The 26,816-nt window shown below is 35.7% G+C and overlaps 1 protein-coding gene and 1 long non-coding RNA gene across 3 annotated transcripts in view; one reads left to right on the forward strand and one right to left on the reverse strand.

Annotated features, from left to right (window-relative positions):
- The window catches only part of VRK2 (VRK serine/threonine kinase 2), a 215,423-nt gene that overhangs the window by 11,445 nt on the left and 177,162 nt on the right, over positions 1–26,816 (forward strand). The gene's annotated exons all lie outside the window — the stretch shown is intronic.
- The window catches only part of LOC144323089 (uncharacterized), a 41,464-nt gene continuing 17,285 nt past the window's right edge, over positions 2,638–26,816 (reverse strand). Inside the window, exons 1-5 of one of the 2 annotated variants that reach the window (XR_013388627.1) lie at positions 13,418–14,019; positions 13,101–13,243; positions 10,591–10,757; positions 5,816–5,877; positions 2,638–2,682 (exon numbers count right to left, since the gene is read on the reverse strand). This is a non-coding gene — a long non-coding RNA (uncharacterized LOC144323089). Of the gene's footprint in view, positions 2,683–5,815; positions 5,878–10,590; positions 10,758–13,100; positions 13,244–13,417; positions 14,020–26,816 lie in introns of those variants that run through there. The other variant, XR_013388628.1, reaches the window with a different exon arrangement.

A 26,816-nucleotide genomic window follows, 5' to 3' on the forward strand; every position in this document is an offset into this window, starting at 1 on the left:
GTACAAACTTAAGGGTAACATTCTACCCTGATATTGGCAATTGGTAGGCCACTAGGGGGAAAATGCTTTCATTCATTAATTTATCTCCTGGGTTACAAAGCCACGCAGAGAGTTTTGAAGGCAATCTTGATATTATTGCTAAGTATATTATTTGGTAGTTTTTAGTTCAGCACAGATCATATGAAATTAGACAACAAATGTATCTCAAGACACAAATGCGTTCCTGCTTTATAATTCACACTTTTCTCTTTGTACATTGCATTAATGGTGTGATAAACCACTTTTCACTAGCATTGACAGTCAAGTTAGGCCTTTCTGGAATATTCTATAACATGGCCCTCAAATTATGTCATTCTCCTGATATTTTTGTGTACTTTACTTTTTCCTTTCTTTTCTCTTCAGAGGTTTTACCACATTTGGCATATTCTCTTGTTCTATTAAACTAGATCTGTAAGTCAACATCAGTGAGCCTCTTGTTACACCTTCCTGAAGAATATGTTTCAGAGACTCATCACAAACTCATAATCCCAGTGTCCGAGGACATACTCAAATGAACCTAGAGGTTTAAGTTCTCAGACGAAGATTTGAAACAATATCATTTATGTAAATATATTCTATATTCAAAGCCCTATACTCAAACTTTTTTTGTTGACTCACCAACCTTGGTTTATCTAAACTTGATCCTGTTAGCACTTGGTCAAATCTCTGATGCCAAAATATAACATAAGTGCAGATCTGATACTAAGAAAAACCTCCTTTTCAATATATAGTAGTTTTGATCAATATTTTCTTTCTGTCCTCATTAACTGGTTCCATTATTTATTTAGTCAACCACATCAGTGTATACTGTGCACAGAAAGTTTTTTTATTTTTAAAGTTATATAAAGTTGTCATTACCGTATGGTTCAATATCTTTAGTATAAAGTTTGATGACTTTTTATACTTGTATACATAAACATGTGCAACCATCACTTAGTGAAGATATAGAATATTTCCAGCATCTCAGAAGGCTTACTTGTAACCCTGCCCAGTCAATATTCCCATGTCTAGCTAGCATCACTATGGTTTTGTCTCACCCGTTCTTGAATTGTGTATAAAAAGAATCATACATTTTTCTGGCAGCACCTCTTTAAAAAAAAATTTACTTATTTATTTGAGAGGGAGAGAAAGAAAGAATATGCATGAGCAGAGATGAAGGGCAAAGGGAGAGAATCTTCAAGCAGACTCCCTGCTGAGTGTGGAGCCCAACTCGGGGCTCGATCTCATGATCCTGAGATCATGACCTGAGCTAAAATCAAGAGTTGGATGCTTTCCAACTTAGCCACCCAGGTGCCCTGGGCATATAAGACATTCTGTTGGAAAAAAAGGAAGACCAGTGCATTTAGACTTCCCCTTCTTTTTCCTGCTCAGAACTTTACAGTGGCCTCCAGAAAACCTTTCAGTTGTATCCAGCCCTGCAGCCAAGTACACCCAGTACTTGATAATATGGCAGTTAAAGCAAAGAAGTTTTTCTTGTTTCTCACCTTCGGGAAGCCTCTAATTATGCCTTTCCAGTAAATACTTTATTTCAACTTGTTGGGTTTTACATGCTAGCAGAATTTTTAAGAAGTGTCACATTGATGAGGATAGGAAACATTCTTCAAGAGAAGGGAGATTTGGATATCATCTTTCTGGGTACCAGAAATAATGAAGTGCACATCAGTTTTCTTGGCAAGGTGAGAATCAGAGAGAAATAGGAGAACAATTAAGCCCAAATAAATAACCATTAGTGGGAAATGAGGTCAGGTAGTTTCTGAAAAAAGTGGCATGAAATGGGAGGGGAAGAAAAACAAGGTAGAAGAAGCAAGAGATTATGATGTCATCAAAATTACATTTTAAAAGTATAACAAGTCAGAAAGGAGGTCGATGAAATAAAATGCAGCAGAAAAAGCCTGTAGAATGGAGCTTCAAAGGGGCTGTGAATTTGTCCAGAAGGAATTCACTGGCAGCTTTGTTGGGGAGTCATGGTAGAATTTAATAATGGCAGCAAAACCAGAGCATTAAGAAGGAGCTGGTAGATGGAGAGGAAATACAAATATTTGTTTTAAACTGTACAATAACAAATTATTCTTTATTAGGGAGAAAAGGGGATTAAATGATACTTGGGGGAAAGTGTGGGAACAGTTAACTATGGAAACAGAAATGCTGTGCTGAACTAGAGAGAAAGCGCTCTAAAGGGATGGAGAAACCGGTAGCTCCAGGAAGGGAAGGAAGAGCTTTGGCTCCTCCCTCAGAAGGGAAAAAAGGAGAATGGAAGTGATATTTACAACATTGTGAGTCATGGCGGTACAGATGATGAGGAAAAAGAACAGAGATGGCCACAATGAAAAAAATCCCATTTTGATATATTTTGTTCTTACCGCTCCCAAACTATGGTTTCTCAAAGCTGTTTGTTGCATTCAGGTTTAACGAACATTTGACAAACATTTCGCCAATATTTCACAAACATTTTTTTCTCTCTCCGTGTCCTGAACATGCATATCCTTACCTGGAAGAACCATTGTTTAGGAGGCAAAAGTATACAAATAAAACCAAATTAAAATAACATTTGTGTGAATATTCTCACATATGTATGATTTCATTTGCATCTCAGAATACCTTCGGAGACAGAGCAGATAATGATCCATTCTATAGACAAGGAAACTGAAAATGAAGAAAATAGAATAACTGTCAACATCGTATGGTTAAATGGGACCCAGACCCAAGACTTCTGGGTGTTGAGCTGGGGCCATCTCCCTGAAACCTAGAGTTTGTAGTGGATTTGTCTGTGGATGAGCTCTCTTCACATGTTCTCTGACAGGTTGGACCTTCGCTTAGAATGGTAACATTCACCAATTCCATTTTCTGAACTTGTTTTTCATCACATGTAGTTGGACTATGCATGAATATTACACCACCACCCCACCCCCACCCCCAGGGACAGGAGAATCTGTGGCCATGACAGCTTCATGTGAATTACATTCAAGAAGCTTAGAGTTAAGAAACTCTCCATACAAAAAGGTATAAGGAAAGAGTGAGCAGAATATCTTCCAAAAATTTATTAAGTAGATGGTCCAGAAATTATGAATATTATATATTTATTTCACCACCTCCTTTGCCAGCTTTGACCTGCTTTATAAAGGAGAAAGAGTTCACTTTATCTCTTATCTGATTTGTTGAAATTGATTCTGTTTACTTTTGTCTTCATTGTAAATATCTCCTTTCTCTCTGTTCAGGCTCATTTCGAGAGTTTGCCATAATATTTCTTTATGATGGATTTGCCTCCTCTTGCCTCATTGTCTCGTATCTATATATAGACTCTAACTATTGATAGGGCATTTTCCTTCTGATTCATTAGTCCAGGAATGAACTGGATAGTTACAGCAATAAAAAGAGGGAAATTGTTTTGGATCCTTCCCATGAAATACAGCAATTGCTATTACATTATGAAAGAAATATTAGAATAGCAGTTATATACTAAAAAGACACTTTCTTATATCCTATGGAAATTATTATAGTTCCTGCATGTCATCTTTTGCATACATTTATTTATTTTTTCTCATACTGTTTCTGCAATGTAGGAAGGTTAAATGTGATCTTCATTTATAGATAAAGAAAGCAAGATATGAGGAGTGATCTGTTGATAGCCACACTAACAGAGGAAGACACTTCCATCGAGAAACCCAGTGTAAGTAGAAAGAGGGGAAAAAAGCAGAGAAAGAAAAGGTCTTCTGACTATAGAGTTTATTCTTTGTGCATCATAAAAAAAAAGAAAGAAATAGAGTGGATTGGTGTCACTACCATAATCTGAATTAGTTTAAGCAAAAGAATTCTTCAAAGAGACTGGATGGAAATTTATTATCATAAGGAAGATAATAATACTACATAAGGTAATTTCAATTCAGGTCTTTCCATGGCAATATCTATTCATTTTATATTCTTTCATACCTTCCCTCATTCCATACTCCATGCTATTCCATCATTTCAACCCTTGTTTCAGTGTTCAGAACATAGTGCCTCCTCAGCAAAATTCAACAGTTTGACTGTTTATTTTCCTGCCATCTTCTGTTTATCCCTTACTAATTTGAGAGCTTCAGATCATGGACCTTCATTCCCTTAGCCAGATAGTGGGATTTTCAACACCAGAGAGGAAATAATTATGCAATACGTATTTTTCCCCAATCTTCTAGAAATCTTAAGCTATTGAAGAAAGTAACTAATGTAACCTCTTTAGTGATTACATTCCATTTACAATGAGTTTTATAAGTGAAAAGAGTCTTTAGCATAGACAAAGAAGTAAATAACACTTCATCCAGTCTTTTCAGCTTGAAGATGAAGGAATGAAGGTCTGGATAGGTTAAATGATCTATTCAAAGGCATTCAATTTTTTAAAGCAATCATGCTTTTTAAAGATTTGTTTATTTATTTGAGAAAGAGAGAGTAGGAGAGGAGGGGTGGGGGGGAGAAGGAGAGAATCCCAGGCAGACTCCTCACTGAACATGGAGCCCCACGTAGGGCTCGACCTCCTGAGATCAGAATTATTTTGCTTAAACAAATTCAGATTATGGTAGTGATACCAATCCACTCTATTTCTTTCTTTTTTATGATGCACAAAGAATAGACTCTATAGTCAGAAGACCTTTTCTTTCTCTGCTTTTTTCCCCTCCTTCTACTTACACTGGGTTTCTCAATGGAAGTGTCTTCTTCTGTTAGTGTGGCTATCAACAGATCACTTCTCATATTTTGCTTTCTTTATCTATAAATGAAGATCACATTCAACCTTCCTACATTGCAGAAAGGGCTCAACAACCCTAACATCAGGACCTAAACTGAAACTGGAGTCAGTTGCCCAACCAACTGCACCACTCAGACACACCCCCACCTTTTAATCAATGGTGCTTTTTAAAGGTTTATAGGCATTCAATTTTAAATGATATCCCTTTAATGAATTCATGCCATTTTTAAAAATTGAGATATAATTGAAATGTAATATTGTATATTTAAGAGGTATAATGTGTTGATGTGATATCTTTATATATCGCAAAATGATTACTACTGTAGTGTTAGTGAATATCTCCATTATGTTGCATAATTATCATCTCTTTTTTGTGGTGAGAACATTTCCCTAGTCTTTAAGCAAATTTGAAGTATATAATTCAATATTGTCAACTATAATCACAAGACTACATTAGATCTCCAGAATTTATTCATCTTCTAACACAAGCTTGTAACCTTTGACCAACATTTCCCCAATACTCCCGGTCCCCAGTTTCTACCAACCATGATTCTACTCTCTGTCTATACAAGTTTAGTTTTTTAGAGTCCACATGTAAGTTATAATCATGCGATATTTGTCTTTCTCTATCTGACTTTTCTCACTTAGCATCAAGATCAATCTCTTGTCTTCTCACTACTGCTGTTGAGTTCAGTGTGTTACAGTATGATGATGATACCTAGACTATAGGTTCAATTTCCTTGTCACAATCTGCATATCCCCAGGCCCACCTGTGCATCTTAAACTCATGGGCTTGATGGAACTTGACATGTGATTCTCAGTGTACAAGGAAGGGTAAGTTTATCATCATTAGTGGGAAAGGAAAGGCAAGATACTGCCATTAATGTTCTGTTCAAAGGGCACCATGTGTAAAGGTTGAATCTCATAGAAAAATTATGTGTTGCCTATGTTTGGAACTTACATAGATTATTAGAAACATTAAATGAACCTTACCCTTTCTCCCAACTAAGTAAAAGTATAAAGAATAATAGACATCAATAAAGCACTTTAGAATATATTTACCAAGATTGGGTCAGGAGCTGAAGAATATGGTCTCTAAGGATTTGTGAAGAACATCTCATGACCTAGAATGATATAAAAAATGTTCAGAGTAGAAATGAAAAGCAGTTGCCTCAGCACTATCCCCCACACAGAGTAAACTTCACTTTTATTATTCAAACCATTCATAATGGTTTTAAGTATCTTGTAATACAATCTTTGACACCATGTGTAATAACGAGGCATAAGAGGCCTGTATATCCAAGTAATTTCAGAATGTGAAGGTATTACAAATGTGAAGCTTCTGGATTAAATCAAAATCCCTGCAAACACATAAATTTATCTCTATCAATTCCCAAGATCCATTGAAGTGATAGCAAAAAAAAAAAAAAAAAAAAAGAGAGAGAGAGAGAATCAGCAATCATACTAGAAAACCTGGAAAAGTGCTATCAACAGATTTGATGAACTTCTGGAAATTATAATGAAGATGGAATGTAATTAACAGCAAAATTGAACAGTCCTAAAGAACCAGAGACAAACACAGAATAAAAAGTTAATTTTGCCACAGGACTCAAGATTCTAAACCATAATAGAATATCTCCTCTATTAAAAAAAAAAGATTACTTTGAGAAAGATGCAATCAAAATTATTCTTAGACTTTAAAATGTATATAATTTGTAAACAAAACAATAAAGGTGCTGACTTTTTCACTAGTTATATTAAGGAAAAAGTTAGCAATCTGGACTATCAACCTGGATATTCCCAAAATATAGGACAAAAAGACTAAAATAAACTTATGAAAGACAAGTAACAGAAAATTCTTACCAAAAACGATTTTCAGAATCAGAAATATGAAAAGGTAAAGTAAAAAAAAATAGTCAAGGAAATGGTAGAACCACATTTCCCTGAACTTAAGAAAATAATTTGTCAGTTAGAAAAGAAGAACCTTTGAATGTTTTAGAAGAATAAAGATGGACCCACTTAAAAATCTGTCAACACCAGTGGTAAAGAGAAAATATCACAAATTTCAGAGTGAAAAAAAGGGAAGCTTTTCCACAAGGAATAAAAAAAGGCTTTTATGTGTCTTCTCACTTACATATGAAAAATAATACAGCATTGCCCAAAGATCCTGAAGGGAAAATTGTCAAACCCAAATTTCTTTATTGAAAAAAACTATCATTCAAATATAAGGGCAAAGAAAGCATTTTAGGGAATAATAAGTCTCAGACACCTTCTGTAATTCCCAATAATGTCCTCCAGCTAAGTGAAATCTAAATTCTAGAAAGTAGAAATCTGAGATATCAAATATATAATGAACAAAGACACTGAAAACTTGTAGTAAACTAACTGTTGATAATATGCGGTGCATAAAACATATTAGATAAGGATGCATAGAACAGATGAGGTATAATAGTGACAAAAATCTCTGGAAAAAAATTCAGTCTGATTTCAACAAAATTGTTTGATGATGGAAAATATGAGAAGAAAACATTGAATTACAACAAAGATCCTATATGGCTAAAAGGAAACACCAGTAATCCTGCTTATTTTCAAAACTTATGGAAAATTCAGTTTAAATGTTAAAATTTTTATTGCAATCAGTTGTGTCAGTTGGGAGAGGTTAGGTAAAGTGTAATAAACAAGACCCAATCTCAGTGGCTTAACATGATAATAGTCACTCAAGAACCCAGGCTGACAAAGTAAGTGTCCCCTGGGAACCACCACCTTAAGATGAGGTATAAGGGATACACTCTGCAGAGAAAGAGAGCATGGAGGAAAAAAAAGAGAGGGAGGGAAAGCATGAGAAATCACACAAATGCTCCCAAATAAGTCACACACTTGTGCCCGCTTTCAAAGAGGCAAGGAAGTGTAATCCTCCCTGTATTGGCGACCACTACTAATGTCTACCATGATAAGACTAGAAATTGAAGGTGGGACCTCCAAAACAATAAAACGAAAAAATGTCATTAATCTGGTAAAAATCTGGAAAGAAAAAGAGAAAAAACAGCAACAAAGAAAAGATGTGGTCTATTGTTAAAAATAGCACCTGAGATATCAACAATCATACAAATGTGAATTTGCCCAATAGAAGAGCAAAATACTCAGATTGGTTACTAAATAACTAAAAAAGTCAACAGAGTTTTCTTCCTTGGGGGTCCAGGTAAAATGACACCAAAAAGTTGGAAATGAACCGATCAGAAAAATAAAGGGAGTATGCTAATGCAGAAAGAAGACAAAGAGAAGAAGTTAAAGGAAGAGAGCAGGCATGGTAATATTTGATACCAGACACTTTGAAATGTACAGCAGAACAAATTAAAGTGAACAGAGAGGATTCACACTGATTAGGGGTAAAAGCCCACAAAGACTCTATAAGAAGCTACTATTTTTAATACACCATATAGCAAATAATCAAGACATATGAAGTAAAACAAATAGAATTTGGCATGTTTAGAATCAAGCAAAGATGATAACTCAAGGACACACAAACAGTAATAATAAAGAGGATTTGGCTGACATAATCAGATGCCCAATGTGTGTATCTCTGAGGGGATGTGTGTAATATACCATGTTAATACTCAGGAAAATGTATAGAATTAACTATTTTCCTTCTGGGAGGGCACAACAATTAAAAAGAAAAAAAGGACACAATATTAGAGAAATTTCAGTAACTTCCCATGTCCAAAGAAGGAGAAACGAGGAATAATGTTAAAGGTGGCACTATGCTTTTTATGACGTGTCTTAACCTCCATTCTGTCAATCAAATAGATTGACATAGATTGACATACCAACTCCATGTATTTGCATATTCTCATTGTAATTTTTAAATTTTTGAATATTTGGGGATAATTCTAGTTTAATCTATATAAGGGTATTAAAAACATTATCAATGTATTACTCTTATTTGAGGGACACCAGTTAACAAGTCCATTAGCTTTTACATGTAGTTGTATTTTTATTATTTTATGAGTCAATCAGTTTTACTATATTCAGAAGACACAGAATTCCAGATAATTATCACCATCACATTATTTTCTAAACTATAACTTTTGTTTTAAAATCTAAGTTCACTGCTCAAGCTGTGTCAAAAATGAACTGACAAGGCCAAAAATATAAATGCCTACAGGACAAGACAGGTGAGTGATGCAGGTCAGCTATAAGACAGTTCAGTGGTACGGACTTTGGAAAACTGAGTGCAGATGCGTCATCTTAGAGGGAAGGGCAACCTCTTCTCAGCTCCAGCCAATTGCCACCATGTAGAAAGTGTCACCATGTAAAACTCAGGCCCATGGGACCACATTTTCTAATATACCAAGAGAAGCTGGAAGTCAGAATTTTATGTAAAATTAATGTGGTAAAAAAAATCAATACAATTTTTTAATGCTACACAGAGAAAAAAAGGTACAGGGTCTAGATTGAACCTACAGGCTGCCAATTTGAAACCTGGAAGTTCTGGGTATATAGATAGAAAAGTTTATCTCCAGGCAATCACTGGCATGAGTTGATAATTAGTACAGAGGATGCAGGACAGAAGGATCACTGCAATAAAGGTTTAACTAGTTAACCTACCTGCCTCTTACTTTATTCCCTTTCATTCTCCATAGCTGACAGAATAATATTTTGAAAACTCAAATCTCATTAGGTCACTCCTATTTGTATGCTTGCAATGGCATCCTACTCCTGTAGGAGCAAAGACCAACTACACTGTTAATGTAACCCATCGTCTTCGGGCTCCACACTCTGCCTACTGCCCTGCCCTCATCTCTGACCTCTTTCCCTTAGCCCAGTGTGCTTAAGTTGAATATCTGCTTCTGGTTTACCAGATATTTTCTCCTTTCTACGTAATATTATGCCCAGAAACTTCTAATTGCCACCCTCTCTCTCTAAAAACCCTCCAATTAAAAAATATTTATCCTCTAGCTCATAGCTCAAAAATCATTCCTTAGAAAATTCTTCCTTGTTTCTCTCATACTGGTACCCCATTATTTGCTTTCACATGACTTTGTATTTTTTCCTTCCTGAGCACTTATTATACTCTGAATTTCATACTCTCTCCTGTTAGTCTGTGAGCACTGGGATACAAGGGATGTGTCTGTTTTGTTCGCCATTATCAACCCAGCACCTAGCACAGTGTCTAGTAAATAGAGGACTTGTACAAAATGATTAAGAAATGAAAGAGCAATTGAGTTGTGATGGGAAAGCTACAGTTTTTATTAGCTTTTATAGATCAAGCATGATTTTGGCCTCTGTATCTGCAATGAAATACTTAAAGACAGAAGAGAATATTTAGAAGGGAAAAAGTAAAAGTGTCATTTGGATACAAGGACAGATATCCTTTTGGTGAGTTTCCTACCTTTGGGAAGATTTTATTAGATGTTATAAACAAGGGAAATTTTTCTAGAGAGATGAAGTTGAATTAATGTAGAAATAAACTTAAGATGAAGAGTGTTATGTTTTCACAGTTAATAATAAATATATCATTCAACACATAACAATAGATTTTAAAAAGAAATGAACATCCTGCAGCATTAATGGCATTATTTGTTAAGAATTGTATTCATTTATTTTGCACTAAGCCTCCTTCCAGGATGCCCTAATGGACCATGAAGCAGTAAACATTTAGACTTGAATAAGCACTCTCCCCTCTATCTGACTCTTTAATTCCTTTATCCTTTTCTGTGCTTGAGTTTGACACTTTATTCACTTTCTCATTTGAACACCTACATCCATCAAGTTTGGGGAACCCATTCTTCCTCTTTCTTGAGGACTTTATATGAAGAATCACATTTAGTTCTACTTACAGGCACGCTCAGAGGGTAAAAACATGGACTCTTTATGCTCTGGTTGGAGAAGAAAGCAGGCACTTGATGGGTATCAGCAGCAATTTTCCAATGAGAATAATATTCTTGATGCTTTAGAAATGAAGCTTTCAGAAGCCGATTCTCTAGGTTTCACCAACTTGCAACTCCTTTATAAAAACAGAGTTTTAAAATCTTTGCTATTGTGTTATGTATTATGAACACGGATATTTCAAACATTAAAATGTCGCTTGCGATCTTGTTTGTACTTTGTATCTTCAGCATGTAGCTCTAAGGCCTCTTATGATTTAGAAAAATTGGATCATTGTGTACTTTATTCTGTTAAATAGATTGACAACTTTCAAGTTGAAACCTTAGGAAGTTATTATCCTTCCTAATAGGAGACTTAATAGAAGGAGGTGAGACAAGGACCAGAAAACTATCAGCTCTATTGATGGTCTTTAATTCATACCTGTAGGTTCCAGGTTAACTTTTGATGACAGCCCCTTAGAACTGGGGTAAAACTAAAGTCATATTCTGTTCAGAAGGTCTATGTATACATTGAGAAAGAGTTTACTAAACTCATACTAACCCTTTTGAAGAATGCAAAGAAAAATTGTCTTTAGAATTTTCACTGGTACTTTGAAAATTCACTTTCTCTTGAAAAAGATATTTTGAAGAATAAATAAATAATGTGTAGATTCTACATATTAACATATAAGTAACTGTCATATTCCAGGATTACACTACTGACACCAACTTTAGATTGCTTTTCCAGGTAAAGTGAAGGATTTGCATGACCATTGCTTTCTCAGGGCACAAGGTGTAACATGTGAACGTCATCTGAAAAACATGAGGCTATGATTAGGGATCATGCAACAAAATAGAGGACTCTAGAGTAATTAAACTCATGGTGTTGATCTCATTTTCACAACATGTATTCTCAAACCAAAAGTTGACCACCAATGGAATGGACCATCTGCTTGCCTCTTAAGCAATTGAAATAGTGAATTTAGCCCTGAATCATGCAGGGTTTTTTTTTTTTTTTCCAGTTACCAAATTATGTACGCTAAGGCTCTCCAGTACTGAAAACTGTTATCAGCTCCTTTCCAACACCCAAATGGAGTGGTCTCAACACCACTTGACATTAATAAGGGAGAGAGGAAAGCATTTGAAGCAGCAGAATGCCATCAATGCCAAATTTTCAGTGCATTTTACAAACAGACCAACAAAGGATTGAGCTCTTTTATCTCCCGCTCCATGCAATTACGCCTACAGATGGAGAAGTTGAGGCAGCATGAATCTACATTCATTGACATTGCTGCATTGGTGGGACAAACATCGTATCGGGAAGTTCTCAGGCACAGAGACACTGATGTGCACCCAAGTTTCTGCCTTATGACTCCACATAAGCCAGCTTCCAGGTCCATGTACCTCAGATCCGTGTTAGGCCCTTATCTCTTTGTGCAACTATGACTTTACTACAAATTACTAATACCAGATCCTACTAAGAGGAGCTAAGGTAAAACCCAACTGACTGATTTTTTTTTTAATTTTGATTTTACTGTCTTTGCCCTTTGGACTCTAGTTTATGTCCAGAGACTAACTTTACTTTAGACTACTTATTTCTAAAATATGATCAAATATTTTTGTCAAGTTTAGTTTACTACATTTCCAAAATAGGAATCAATGCCCATATTATTTTCTTCTCAACTGGCTTCTGTGATGGAGACCTGATAACTTTTCCTAATGTAAGGAAACTCCTGGTCCAAGTTCATTTTATAGCTACCAAACAGTCATAGGTACATATATGGTTTGATTTGATTTGATTGAAAGAAGATTTGAAACCAGATTTTTAAATTTCCTCTCCATTATTGAAAATCAGAACTGATAGCCATTTCTCCTTTTTTTTTTTTTTTTGATGCTCCTTATTTTGATGGACTAGAGTGCAGTAAATTCTATTTGCAGTTAATTCTATTGATATATTATGCTATGAAGGCTAATTATCAATCCCTGCGTGATTAAGATAATATTCAAAGACAAAAATAAAGAAGAAATGAATGTATTTAATGATGGACAGACCACATACTGCTGTGAGCTCATAAATGAGTATCACTGGTCATGACAGAAAATGGGCAAGGGAGCATAAATATCTCAGTAATACTAATACCAATGACTGGGAAGGCAGTCTCAGGCTCAGGGCATACAGATGATAGATCGGTTATGCCACCTTTGTATTCAGAGTACACCACATTTCATTAGTTGACAATCTATAATGTTAGCTTAGTTTCAGAGTCAATCATGCTAATAATGTTGGTATATTACTGGATATCTAGAGCAAATTTCTGCCTAGGAATCTCTGATTGTTTCACTCTATCTGCAAAGCCAAGTTTCAGATTTAGTTGCCATCCACTCCTTTTTTAAAGGAGCAATTCATTATGATAAAATTTATTGTACCATTTGGAGGAAAAGTTTCTGAAATGCAAAAAGTAGAACAAACTTGGGTTTCCTACCTTTGAGTTCATGCAATTAATCCAGAAACTGGATCTTAAATGGCAGAAGACAATTTTCATAGTTTTAAAGAGAGAAGACTGTAAATACGGTTTATCGTGTTCTTATAATTCGTTCAGAAACATGTGAGGAAATGTGAGGACCACTGTGAATCGAACAATAATCATAAAATTAGGAACAAAAGAATCAGACAGAACAAAGCCTTTTTTCTCCTCTTTTCTCCTTTCTTTTTTAGGATTCTAAATCACATACAAAACATTTGTTCTGCTCCAGCTCTTTGTGAACTAATTGGCTCTCCTGGAGGGATAGGTAATTGTACCTGACTACACAAGCTGTCCCGAAGCTCCCTTGGAAAGCTCCAGTAAGCTTCTAGTGTTAGCAGCCATCAAGGATTTCACAGGTCAGGCATCGGATCGATACAGCTAAAAGCAGCAGGGACTGTAATGTCGACAGCAGGTTTCAGAAAGCGCTGCAAGTGCCAGTTTGTTCCTCTTCATGCAGAAGCTCAAGACAGCTTAATTAACCCTTGGAAAATACAATTTATCCAGAGGCTCGGCAGGTCCCTACCAGGCCTTATTGGTGAACTGATAGGAGAGATACTGTAGCTGGCAGCGCTGAATTCCCATTTCCCCCTTTAATGCTGTTTCAGTTAGGATGCAAAGAAAACATGGTTTTTGGTGGATGTGTTCATCCTGTCCTGAAGAGCATGTGATAGGAGGCAGCTTTAGAGGGGGGTTGGTTAGAACTCACGTGTGACTTCAGCAGGAGCAAGGCCGAGCCTCGGCATTGATCATCCGAGTCCTGGGGTGAGGCATTGGGGTGTGTGTGTGTGTGTGTGTGCATGGGTGTGTGTACATGTGTGTGTGAACTGGATACGTGTGTGTATGTGAGTTAGGACTGTGTGTGTGTGTGTGTGTGTGTGTGTGTGTGTAGTGTGGGGAGGAGGAAGAAAAAGCAAAGGCATTTTTCACTTTTTCACGGATGTAAATACTTCCTATCCTCATTTAAAAATATCCATCCCCTTGTTAGTTGTCTATTTTTCATGTCTATAATATCATACAAGCAAGAAAAGCCCAGATTTGAAATTTTTTACATCCCCCAAGTCCTTCATTTGGGAAGACAAAACGCCTGCTGGGGGAAGCAATCAGTAAGAAGTTAATTTGTCAAATATTATTCCCAAACCTCCGTCTCTAGTGTTGCCCATCATGCTATGGGTCTTTTCTCCTACTGCAGTTCTTCCATGCTAAGGCAAGCTGCAGAAGAGACATAAATGAAGCTAGCCAGATACAGAAAATATTTAAAGTTAGTGGGGCTTGAGGAATTGTGGCCACATGAATGGTCTGGTGCATTCACTCAAATTGATTGTATCTACTTGTATTTGCATTCACATTCACATTCCCCACATTTTTAATTTGTATCATTTCAGTTAATTCATATAAAAGTATTTTCCTAGGTTCATATCTATGGTCATTAGTGAGAGTTCATGGCATTCAGGTTCCAGAACAGTGAACTCTCACACGGATGCCAAGTGGATAGATACTATCTCCTTTCTGCTGGCTCATTTCCATTTATGATCAGAAGCAATGTAGATTGAAGTGGAAGAAATAAAATTAAATACAGATTAAATGTGCATAAGATAATGGTATATCTTAGACCAGGCCACAATCTCTTTAAAATAATTTATAATAAATGTCATACACACAGAATAAAAATAATCATATCAGATGAGAAGTGAAGGTCCTGTTCTCCTCACTCATTACCAGTCTTTCTGTGGAGAGGTGCAACATGTAGCCATTTCTATTACTGGCTCCACTTTTGGGTATTGGCATGTATTTATTCAATAAATGTGTACTGAGAAGTTACTATGTGCCAGGTACCTTTTTAGATAAAAAAGCCAAATAAAACAAAACAAAAAACAAGGGCTATATAAAAGAATGTACTTGCTAATCTAAGTAGACAAAAGGCAACCAAACAAAAACACATATATAGTTTCTTGGGAAGTGACTATAAAGAAACATTGAGAAGGGTAAGAATATAGAGTTGAGTTTCTATCATTATTCCTCCTAGCATAGCCAGGGAAAATTTCTCTAAAAAGATGACATCCGAGGGAAATTGGAAAGAAAAGAGTAGTGTTCCATGTAGATAATTGGATGAAGAGCAAGGGCAGCATGTGCAAAGGCCCTGAGGTTGGAGCATGCTTGTCCCCAAAACAGAAGACAGGAGGGCTTTGTAGTTGAAGTAAATCATGTGAGGTGGAAGAAGGCAGTCATAGATGTAGACAGGGGCCAGACCATGTAACGCCTTCCAGCTTTCTCCAAAGGTCACATAGCTAGTAAGTATAGAGTGAACATTTGAACACAAGAATAACTGCTTGTTTCTGACCACCATACTGTACTCGAGGTTTGTTTCACACATGATTTATGGTCATCTGTGTTCTCTCCCTTCTGCATCACCCTCTGCCCTTGCTTACTCTGATTAATCAAGAATTGACTGTAATTCCAAATTACCAGACTTATTAACTGGTCAGCAAGGATAGCCTTATCTCTACCTGAAAATAAACATCAGTGCTTTCTAGCTGCATGTAGACAGGGGTGACAGAGGCTTTACACAAATTGCACATATGTCCCCCATAAGTCTTCCAAAAGGCTGAATATATAGCCAGTCTTTGACTACTGACACACTAAAGGACCTCAGAGATTAACTAGTCATCACTCTTCATTCTGTAGACCAAAAAAAAAAAAAAAAAAAAGAAAGGTCAGGAATTGTTATCAGTTTCCTGTTCAAAATCAGAGAAGTCAACTACCAGGGAGATGGTTGCTGATGGAGTAGCTACAGCTTCTACCTCTGTGTCCAGCATGGCCCCCTTTTCACTTTCTCTTCTCTTGCCGACCAGCTCTGCTCCAATCCTCTCCTCCAACTTCCATTGACATTGTGAGTTTTTATAATTTCTTATGACTGGATATAAGAAAAGGGAGCAATGAAACCCCTCTACCTCATTTGCATTGACTGTCATTCTTGTCCTCTGCAACTATGTCTTGGAGCAGGTAGCAAACAAAAGGATAATTTACACATGTGAATTTGACAAAATGGCTGAAAAGCAAATGGGAGAGAAGGTGAAGCGGTGCGGGGCTGGAGGCACTGAGCAGACTCACTAATCAGGGGACCTGTTTGCCAAATGATTTTGAGACAGTCACTTACCCATGCTAAGCCCTAGATTCCTCATGTGCAAATTGAGAGTTTGAATAGATAATTTCAAAGTCTCTGTCAGCATTAGAGGTTTTAGATTCTTGTCATCAAAGGACCAGCACCTAGCTGTCACAACTTGTCCCCAAAAGCCACGTACCATTCCTCTACTGCCGAGATTTCTGTACATTTCATACAGCCACCATTCAAATTGTGGCATGCACTCCTAATTAGCACTTTATTAAAGCTCAGCTCATGTGTCTGTAGTCCATTTTTCAAGATGACTTAAAAGAAATCAGAATTTGTGTGCTATTCATTCCCTCTCAAAAGCGTATTTTCAAGATGTATTTAGGCAATAGTGCTTTCTCAAAGCATAATTGTATCCTAATGTAAAAACTGCAAATATATTTCTTTTTCCATGTTTGGCAAATCCTTAAATGACCTCACATTTTAGCATCATTATATAATACAGCAAAGAAGATGCATCTTATTTGAACTTACACACATAAATAGGATTTTAAAAAATTCTTGACACATTACCGTATGCTGCATGCTTTTTATGGACTATGAAAGAACAGAAGACTAATATACTAACTGAAGTTTGAGAATTTCTCAACATTATCTGAATTTCTATGGTATCTATTCCGTTTCATCACACATTCAAATGTCAGTCCTGTTAACAGCGTCCTCAAAGTATTTATATGTTGACTGCATTTGAACAAGATTTTTTATATTTTCATTTTACAACCAATCAATGCTAATATGTCTGAATCACAAAGATGAGAGAATGTCAGATTTATTGACAGATGTTGCATATTCACATTACAGTTATTGCAATGTTTTTATGATCAAACTGGAAATAACAGAATTAGCAAATACATCTGTTTGTTTAATGACATTCCCCACATAGCTTTTGTGCTCGGCGAACTATTTAGACTAACATGATACCATCTAAAATAGCCACCCATGTCTTTCTTCAGTTTTTACCTGATTTCATTTTTCTTCATAAGCCTATTGCTATCTGAAATTAACCTATTATATATATCCGTACTTGTTGACTATCACTAGAGTGGGGTTTCCATGAATGTGGAAAGCCTGACTGTCTATTCACTGTATCTCCAGCACCTACAGAAGTGTTAAGCACATAGTAGGTGCAAAATACATTCAATAAATAAATGAACTTGGGACCATTTATGTATGTTTGTAAATACACAAACTAAATACTAAAGGGATACATAATGCCTACACCCAATTATTGGTATATAATATATTTTTAACATTAAAATATCTCCAAAGCTGATAATTATACTAATACAATAAACACACAAAGATGAGATCAGATATTTGTGAAGTCATCTGAAAGGGATTGGAGGCTCCATAGCTAAGAATGAGACCTGAAGATATTCATTTTCCCAGCCTCATTCCAAAAATATTTTAATGAGGAATTAGCTAAATCTTTTATAATAACACAACCAAAAAAAAAAAAAATGGTAGAGCACAGGGATAGAAGGCAGTAGAAGTATAGAAAAATAGGAACAAGAAATTTCAAAAGTGGCAATGTGTCATTCAGCAGTACATAGTAACCAGAGCATCTGGGTCACTAGGAAGTCAGATGAGGTGTTTCTTCAAGCCTCACTCACTACCATCCTCCTTTGCTCTGCTCCTAACCTTACAGAGCAGCCTTTTAATTTAGAATTGGCTTCTTGATGAAGGGGCAGGGACCTTTCCCACTTGGCAAATACTAGTGTTATCCTCTCCAGAAAGGGTATCTCTGATAATAAATTAATGAACCATGTCTCTGGTTTAGACAGGACTTTTAATAGTGTAAGTTTATCCATGAAAGCCTCCCCCACTCTCAGTATATGACAACATCCATTTCATGAGATTCTAAGGCTGAGATCCAGACTCTGGATTAAGGTGATCCAACATGGAGGCCCTGTCAAAACGGTGACCAGCTGGACTTCATCTGACCACACCCCCATTAGCAATTACAAAAGATTCATTAATTTCATTAATGGAAAGTACATTTCAATATATGCACTGTAGTTACGCAATATTTTGTATCCCTACCATCCTTTGATTTTGCACTCCTTTTTACTAACTTCCAACTTATTTTGAGTTAAGACAACAGATACACATTCAGAAGCTTTAAAAACTCCATCAGAAGCAACCCCAGTCTCACAGAGGATAACTAGGAGTAAACCTGTTACCACTCCATAGTTGCCAAAAATACACAACAACACTTATAGCACCACAATAAGATGGTTTATTACTCAGCAAACAAAAGGTGTGTCATTGTGGTAGCAGGATTCCTCTTGTTCAAGTGCCATGGGCATCATGATGAATGCTCTGACATATTGGGTTGGGTTGCAGCTGAGGACAATAAGGCCAAGGGCTCAGCACATTTTGCAGCAAGGAACAAACAAGCTAGTAGCAATACAGTGGTCACCTTGACCAACTTTTTCCTATATAATCATCTAAATTTCCCTACATAACCATCTAACTGATTTATTCAGTATCATGAGACAGAGATAAGGGGGAAGAAAATATATAGGTAATAAATTGTATTGGAAGGGGTTGTGATCTCTAATGGCTGCTTTCAGGTTTGGTTCACTTGGCATAAGTCCAGTTCTAAAATCTAAACAATATTATTGTCTATGATTTTTTGTGGTGACAAACACCATTGAATTCTAGATGTTTTCTCCATTTTCTAATCAATTAGCTGTAAAAAGCACATGTACAAAATATTTTCAGAGAAAATCAAGCAAAGCCGTCAAGGTTAAATGGTTCTTTTTAAAAATATATTTAGTTATTTTGGGGGGGCGGGGAAAGAGGGAGAGGAAGAAAGAATCTTGAGCCAACTCCCTGCTAGGCTTTGAGCCCAAAGTGGGGCTCAACTTCAGGACCCTGAGATCATGACCTAAGCCCAAATCAGGAGTCAGACGTTTAACTGACTGAGCCCTCCAGCGGCCCCAACGTTGAAGAATTCTTGAGACAAATAAAATAATAACACAAGAACAATCGTCATCAACTCTGTGGGACTTTTCTTTTTATTGAAGTCTAGTTGACACAGAGTGTTTCATTAGTTTCAGGTGTACAATACAGTGATTCAACAAGTCTGTACATTATGCTGTGCTTGCCATGTGTAGCTGCCATCTGTCACATACAACTTATGGAATTATTTTTAATTATTTTAAGGCAAAATCACTAGTTTATGGGGACTTTCTATTATAAACTTTATAGAAAACAAATAGAAATACATTTCTACTTAGTAATAGGATTGAAAGATTAGGGTTTAGGATACTCAGAATAAGTGTTCACTAACTCATTATGTATAATATATATGAAATGGAAAACTCAGCTGGGTCATAGTTAAACATTTGAAAGTTGCAGAATATAACTGAGGAATACCAGAATAGTAAATGTGAAAAATAGAACACATTCCAACTTAGAAAAACAGTCTTTAGTTTTTTTTATTTATTAATATATAAAAGATGTAAACCAATCTCAGATATTTACCAATCAAAAGTGCATATATTTGGGTATCATATACATACTCACCTAATCAAAAGAAAACTATTAATTTTAAATTCAGGAAAATGAAAGTACTAGGAAAAGAGTAGGAAACCTATCCTCTGAAATTATTTTTAAAATATTTTTATTTATTTATTTGAGAGAGAGAGAGCACAAGCAGGGAGAGGGATAAAAGGAGAAGGAGAAGCAAACTCCCCACAGAGCAGGGAGCCAACATAGGGCTCCATCTCAGGACCCTGGGATCATGACCTGAGCTGAAGACAGATGCTTAACCAACAGAGCCACCCAGGCACCCCCTGAATTTACTTTAAAATGTCAACATTTGCCTTGCTGACTCGGTAAAGCATGGAACTCTTGATCTTGGGATCCTGAGTTCAAGCCCCACCTTGGACGTAGTTTACTTAAAAAAAGGGGGGGGGGGGGATCCCTGGGTGGCGCAGCGGTTTGGCGCCTGCCTTTGGCCCAGGGCGCGATCCTGGAGACCCGGGATCGGGTCCCGCGTCGGCTCCCGGTGCATGGAGCCTGCTCCTCCCTCTGCCTGTGTCTCTGCCTCTCTCTCTCTCTCTCTGTGGGTGACTATCATAAATAAATAAAAATTAAAAAAAAAAAAAAGAATCTGAAGGGTTACCTAATTTAAGCAACCCTTCCACAGCCCCCATGGTGCCCAACTACCATTTTTACACAGAGTAAAAATGTAGGGAGAATCCCTCTTCCAAGCAGCAAATGGATCAATATAACTGCTAGGCATTCATTCCCTGGAAGGAAGTGCTCTTAGAAGTTGCAGGTAAGTGAACATCGGTTCCGAAAGAGGTTTCCATTTCTCTCAGAGAAGATATCCCCAGTGACTGGAAAGGCCTTAAGAATGGAGCATGCAAAAAAAAAAAAAAAAAAAAAAAAGAATGGAGCATGCTCAGTGGTGTGGTCTTTTATTTATCATAAAAGACAATGGATTACCTCATTTTCCCAAGAAATTGCTTCCTCTTCAAAAATAGTAAATTGAGCTATGAGGAGAGTAAAGAAATCTTATTTCACTTTAGGAAAACTGAAAGTCAAAATAGAAAGTTGAGGGCAAAACTAAGATAAGGAATGAGATGCCCAGCAACCTTATCTCCCTCTCCTCTCCAAAAATAAAAGCTGACTGAATATAAATCTAGTCTCTCCACAATAGCACTTTGTCTTGATGGCTTCACAACTTCAAGTTAGTTTTGTTTTGTTTTGTTTTGTTTTCCCCAGCTACTACCTGAGAGGGCCTCTTAGAATTTCTTTAGCAATCAGCCTTCAATAAACATGTTGAAAAGAAAGAGGAAACTAAGGATTTGACCAGTAATGGATTAAGAGGGAATTAGGAAAAATTCCCTCATTCTGAACATTCCCTAGGAAGACATTCCTTCTTCAAGAGTGAGTCCCAAAACAACAAATACAGAGCTTAAAATGTAACACAAAAGAAGAGAAGGAACGTCCTGGTATGTAAAAGAACATTATCTCTTCACGAATACACATACATAGGATAAATTATAGATAAGAAGAGATTAAATAATAAATGAATATTGAGATGAGAAGAGAAAAATTACAGGAAGAAATTCCCCCCAAACAAAACTGCAGTAGCCAAATCTCAGAGACACCAAAAGAGCCTACTTAGAGCTGTAGAAAATTTGAATCTTCAATGTACAGACATGAACAATAGTACTCCTAGTATGTGGAAGGATAGGATAAACCAATGTGAATAATGTGAGAAAAAAAAAATGATTAAGGCAAAGAACAAATATATGAACTATAAATAATAGGAATAAGAAGAAATTCAAACTGAGTTAAGTAATTGAAGTGCAGGGAAAAAAAGTATTCTCATCTAAAAAGTTTTAAATTTAGAAACTGAGGGTGCTTACCATGATTCAAGAAAAATAAAAAGATACTTACCTAGACATATTGTGGCAAAATGTTTGCTTCTTTTTGTTCTAAAGATTTTATTTATTTATCTGAGAGAGAGAAAGAGAGAGAGAGAGACTGTATACGAGTGAGAGGGAGGGGCAGAAGAGAGGGAGAAGAAGAGGAGAGAATCTCAAGATTTTGGCTGAGCAGGGAGCCCAGTGCAGGGCTCCATCTCAGGATCCTGGGAGCATAACCTGAGATGTTTAACCCACTGAGACGCTCAGATGCCCCAAATGCCCCAAAAGATTCGCTTCTTAAGTATAAAGCTAGACTCATTGAAGAGGAAGACAGCTAAATTTTAGGTCTGCAAAGAAAATAAAATATGTGGTGCTTTGAGAGGAAACACTTATGATTCAAGAATTTTATACCAAATCAAGCTGCTGTTACTATGTGAACACCATTTTAAGATAAGCAGTGTTTCAGATAATATACCACTTCGTACTTTTCACACAAACACACACACACACACACACACACACACAAACTGAAGATTTGCTCCAGGCTACCAGAAGACGAATCAAAATCAAAATCTGGGTAATGAGAAAGAAATGATAGATTGGATTGTGAGTGAGCATTGATATTAGTTAAAAATCTAGACATAGCCCAAGACAGTATTGTCCTCTCGGAAAAACATTGATGTTAGGGAGGGTTAAAAATGTTTCAGGCTTTAGAATGGGTCCATAGTTGCAGAATTTGGGAAAGTTCTGCATAATGCAACTTCCCATAGATAATTCACAGTACTTGTATTAGTCTTCTTTAGATGTCTTTAAATTAGGACATCAGTGTAATTGGATTTACCTCTGAATTGCTAAGCTAACCTGGCTGAAAGAGTCTTTTTGGGGGGACACTTGTTAACATGTTATAGAACAAAGTGTTTTGAAGATTACAAATTGGAAAATACTAGCCTTAATAATTGCGATAAGTGTAACTAAAAATAGAACATAAAGGACAGGAAAAAGGGATCAAGATGACAAAAATCAAGATGATGAAGCTGACAAAGTAGAGACACACATATCTTCATCTTTTAATTGATGAAGTCAACGTTGTTTTTTATTTACACATAAATAAATATGTTTAATAATGGATTTGAAAGTCAAACACTTGAAAATTTAAGTGCATTTACCTACTTACAGATCAAGTAGGAAATAAGTTGTGAGTTATTTCATTCACCTTATTGAAAAAAAATAAGAACAAAAAAAGAACAAAAAAACTAAGAACAAGTTAGGGAATCATGATACTGAATGTTATTTATATATTCAAACTCCTGGGATGGAGCTAGGACTACAGCAAAAGTAAATTCGCATCTCATATACAACCTTTAGTAAAAAAAGCAAAAATTAAATTAACTAAAGTTATATTTCAAGAATTTAGAGACAGCACTTCTAGAAGTCCTAAGGAAATCAAGAGAAAGGAAATAATGAATATTAAATAACTGATAAATAAAATGTGAAACAAGAAAACTGAGGAAGTTCTAAAAACAAAAGCCTTGTGCTGATTTCTTCCATGGGTCAGCTGGGGCTTTGTCATGTTTTCTGTCTATATTATGGGGTCTTTCTGGTTCACTTTAAAAGAATCTCATTGACCCCTGGGTATGAACATGTTCCAATTTCAGTTTTTCCCTTACCTATATTCATTTTCACATAATCCTATAGTCTACCCTCTGTAGCCAAGGTCCAGAATCTCAGGTTTATTTGAGTGGGGGATGGAAGATGGAACAATTACACATGAAAAAGGAAAATGATAAAATATACATATAAATTTAAAATATATAAAATGTATACATACATTTATATACACACATAGAAAATGTGTATGTATATGTGATACATACTTGTATATGTAAATATTTTCACATCATATTCTTTTGGAAAATGTGGGTATTTCTTTAAAATCAGAATTTTTTAAGGAATTTTCTGTTAAAATATAAAATATCGCATAGTTGCGATGGAAGTATCAATGTAAAACAAAAATAAGCAATGAAAACTATATACACATATTAAAGAATTTCTGATGAAAAGAACTCTGGTTCAAATTGATCTCCAGGGGATCCCTGGGTGGCGCAGCGGTTTGGCACCTGCCTTTGGCCCAGGGCGCGATCCTGGATACTCGGGATCGAATCCCACGTCGGGCTCCCAGTGCATGGAGCCTGCTTCTCCCTCTGCCTATGTCTCTGCACCCCCACCCCTCTCTGTGTGACTATCATAAATAAATAAATTTAAAAAAAAAAAACAAATTGATCTCCAAGGAATAGATTCTTCTTTTAATATATATTTTTCTTACAGTATAGAGAAAAACATGAAGCAGGTATAAATTTAATATTAAAAGCAGTTAAAATTATAAAAAAGGAAAATTGGAGAGAACCTCACATATAAACTTATATGTGCAAAAATACTTAAAATATTAGCACATACCATTTCAAATCTTTAGTTTTCAAATTATTATTAAATTTAAATTTAATTAAGATTTTATTAAATAACAACTGTCATATAAATTTTATTTAAAAAATAGCAACTTGGGCAGCCCAGGTGGTTCAGTGGTTTATCGCCACCTTCAGCCCAGGGTGTGATCCTGGAGACCGGGGATCAAGTCCCACATCGGGCTTCCTGCATGGAGCCTGCTTCTCCCTCTGCCTGTGTCTCTGCCTCTCTGTCTCTCTGTCTCTGTCTCTCTCTCTCTCTCTGTGTGTCTCTCATGAATAAATAAATAAAATCTTTAAAAAATAAAATAAAATATAGCAACTTTATTTAAACTCTTTACTAAATTTTAACAAATATCAATTTATAAGAAATCTGGTTTCCTCTATAATCCCACTGTGATCTCTCTTCCACAGCCCCTCATTGAATTACTTTAAAACCAGTCCCAAACATTGATTCATTTCCTCTCTTAATGTTTCAAAAATCTCTTTTAATTAATAGAATTATTCTTCCTTTTTTTTTCTTTTTTTTTTTTTGCTTTTCTAGCAATTTATTTTTAAAGAAACTATAAAGCTTTCCACATTCTGTCCTCTGCTAATTGCATCCCTGTGGTATCATTTACATGTTCCTTTATTCCACATATTTCCCATAGACTGGTGGGAAGATTTAGAATCTTTGTGTTTGGGTCTCCAAGACCACCCTCAGATTCAGTGATTTACTAGATAAACTTATAGGACTCAGCATTTAGTCATACTTAAAGCTATGATTTATTACAACAAGAAAATACAAAGAAAAGTCAGTCAAGGGAGAAAGCATATGGGGTAAAGTCTAGAGGAAACCAAACACAAGAGTGAAAGAGCCCTCTCTGAATGATTGACACATTAATCACTTAGTAACAAGTGACAGCACACATAAAATATCATGTACTGGGGAAGCTCACTAGAAACTCAGTATTCAAGGTTTTTATTGAAAGCTGGTCATGGAGGTATCTGTTCCCTGGTTATCTTGGATTTTTTCCTGCTTTAGATGTGGATTCAGCCATTTCTTAAAGGAGCCTTGGTTTGTTTATTGGGAATTGGTACTTAGGGACCACACTTTGGACATGGTGGGTGCTTATTACCCTTGGGTTACTTATTTCCCAGACTCTTCAGTAAACAAACCTAGAAAATATGTTTGCTTTTGGTTTGGTTTAAGATACAATACATATGACATCATACTGATATTTCTTTTTTTTTAAGATTTTATTTTATTTATTCATGAGAAACACAGAGAGAAAGAGAGGCAGAGACACAGGCAGAGGGAGAAGCAGGTTCCCTATAGGGAGGCTGATGTGGGACTCGATTCCAGGACTCCAGGATCATGCCCTGAGCTGAAAGGCACTAAACCACTGAGCCACCCAGGGATCCCCATATTCAAATGTAGACTTTCAGAATTTTTATCTTCCTTAATCTTATATCCACATCTCTTGTCTCCCACACCAAAACTTCTAGTTCCTAATGACATTGAAGTACTTGCATTATCCTACTATCCATACACATGAGAATTACAGAACAACAAAGTAAGAGTAGATTATGGAAAACAGTTTAATTTTTTTTCTGTTATTACGGTCTTCAGGGAATAAACCACTAAGATAGTTCAATCAGTTTACTATATTTTAAAGTCTCTTGCATTAATTATTTTCTGGGTTGTTATGCCACCAATTCAATACAGTTAGATTTGTTTCATTTTAATTTTATTTTTAACTTTATATTTTTTATTTTGATTTGATTTTTTTCAATTTTAAGTAAAATACATCCATGAGAACAAAGTGAAATCTATAAAACAGGGTATACAAATTTTTTATCTTCAATATCTATGTTCTTTTTCTGACCTATAGATAATCATACAGTTTTCTCCAACTTATTTTTATTTTTCATTTAAAAATACATACTGGGAATTATTCCATATGTGTATATAAAAATATTCCTCATTTGTTTTTGTAGCTACATATTTCCATTGTATGAATGTACAATAGTTCATATTCAATCAGACACCAATTGATGAGTATTTGGGTTCTTTCCAGTTTTTGCTACTATAAATAATGATCTAGTAAATAGCCTTATGCATATGTCTTTTCATGTCTTTCCAGAGTATCTTTGGGATGGATTCCTAGAAATGAGCTTTCTGGGTCAAAGGCTAAATACTTATATAGTTTTGTTAGATCCTGCCAAATTTTCTTCCATTGGGGTTGTACCATTTTGTATTACCACAAGCAATATATAAGAGTGCCTGTTTCCTCACAGCCTTGCCAACAGTTGTCAAAGTTTTGGATTTTTGCCAACCTGATAGGGGAGAAATAATAATTCAGTGTAATTTTAATTGGCATTTTTCTTATTATGAATAAATTTGAGCATCTTTTCATATCTTTAAGGGCCAAGCAAATTTAACTACAAAATATATTAAAAAGTATGATTTCCTATTAACAAGTAAATGTATTCCAAATAAATTAGAGTGTTGATTAATAAGAAACAAATTAATATAAAATACAAGTATATCAAATTTAATATATTTACTCAAAATAGGCTGAAAAGCACTTGCCCATATGTCATTCAATACCCATTCCTTGAGGGATTTTGTGGCTTTTAAAATTTGAATTTCTATATGATGAAGTCTGCTTACATA

This window comes from Canis aureus, chromosome 11 (genome assembly GCF_053574225.1).
Source record: "Canis aureus isolate CA01 chromosome 11, VMU_Caureus_v.1.0, whole genome shotgun sequence".
Taxonomy (NCBI): Eukaryota; Metazoa; Chordata; class Mammalia; order Carnivora; family Canidae; genus Canis; species Canis aureus.